The 1,628-nt window shown below is 42.5% G+C and overlaps 1 long non-coding RNA gene across 1 annotated transcript; it reads left to right on the top strand.

Moving 5' to 3' along the window:
- LOC104732244 lies at window positions 246-1,486 on the top strand. Its single transcript, XR_758757.2, has 4 exons — window positions 246-567; window positions 680-845; window positions 977-1,320; window positions 1,403-1,486. It is a non-coding gene; the product is annotated as an uncharacterized LOC104732244 (long non-coding RNA).

Here is a 1,628-nt window from a genome sequence, read left to right as displayed (position 1 = left end):
CTATCACTATAGACTCTTAAAGTGCTGCTTGTATTCTTCTTGAAGTTTAATCCCATTTTAATTGTACCTTTTATGTAACGGAGGATCCGTTTGAGAAGGTGGAAGTCAGCAAAAGTTAGGGCATGCATCTTCTGACAAACAAATTTCACCGCAAACTGGATGTCTGGTCTTCTAAGAGTTAAGTACTGCAACTTTTCAGCTAGACTTCGAAAATATGTAGGATTTGGGAACGGTTCCTTGTTCTTAGCTCTCATGTTTTCTAATTGTTCAGGCAAAGGTGTTGCAACGGAAGAGCACTCGCTCATGGCTGCAACAACTAACAAGTCTCCTGCGTACTTCTGCTGAGAAAGGAAGAGACCTGAAGGATGGAAGTGAGCCTGAATTCCAAGAAAATAATGCATTTGGCTCAGATCTTTCATGCGGAACTGGGTGTTGAGAGAGTCTAGAAAGGCTGTCATAGCTGCGGAGCTGTTTCCTGTGATAAGCATGTCGTCCACGTAGAGTAGAAGCACAATGACTGCTCCATCTCGCTTGTAGACGAAGAGTGATGGATCCGGTATGCTACAGGTAAACCCAAACTCCAATAGAAACGTGCTAAATTTATCATACCAAGCTCGCAGAGCTTGTTTTAACCCGTAGAGAGATTTTCTCAGTCGACACACATGATCTGGTTTCTCAGGATCTACAAATTCAGCTGGTTGTTTCATGTACACTATCTCTGTGAGATCACCATGAAGGAAGGCGTGTTCGACATCCATTTGTTTTATATCCCAACCCATTTTGGTGGCCATATCCAAGACTGCTCTGACAGTTGTTGTGCGTACTACAGGACTATATGTCTCCAGGTAACCAATTCCTTCTTCTTGATTGAAACCCTGAGCAACCAATCGAGCCTTGAGTTTCTGTAATGATCCATCTGCATTTCTTTAAGTTCTAAACACCCATTTGCTTCCTAACACATTCATGTATGGTGTAGGAGGTGTCAAGTCCCAAGTGTGTGCTGCTTTACAGTTTCCCATTTCAGTGCCCATCGCTCCATTCCAACCTGGATGTTTAAGAGCTTCAGCTACTGTTTTTGGTTCTGGATGGGATACTTTATGAGACAATAAAGCATATCTTGGATTCGGCTTTTGTATCCCGTCTTTTAATCTTGTTGTCATTCCGTGAGTAGGTTGGACTTGACTGACAGATTCTGCTTTTGATGATGTTGCAGGAACCTGTGGAGACTGAACAGAGGGCATAGAAGAGGCCGAGGATTCACCAGATTCTTGAGTTTGTGTGCTTGACCTTGAAGAAAATTCTGAGGCAAAAGTATCTGAGGTTGGTGAATGTTGTATTTCCTGGATACTTGGGACAGATGTATGATTTTGAACAGATGTAGTAGCTGACGTGTTAGTTTCAGACGCAGTCTCAGGTGTTGGAGATGAAGTTGAAGTATGAATTGGAGTCACTGGAGGAGTATGAGCCACTGATGAGCTGGAGCTGGAAGATTATATAACCCATGAGAGATGGAAGTGTGTAAGGCCCAATTTCTCGTATATATAGGGATTAAAAAACCCTAATCTCTGGAACGCCGGATTGGTGAAGAGAAATCACAAGAAGTTCCATTATGTTTTTTTCTGCTTTTC

This window comes from Camelina sativa, chromosome 12, assembly GCF_000633955.1.
Source record: "Camelina sativa cultivar DH55 chromosome 12, Cs, whole genome shotgun sequence".
Classification (NCBI taxonomy): Eukaryota; Viridiplantae; Streptophyta; class Magnoliopsida; order Brassicales; family Brassicaceae; genus Camelina; species Camelina sativa.
Note: the sequence above shows the minus strand (reverse complement) of the source record. Positions and strands in the feature narration are given on the sequence as shown.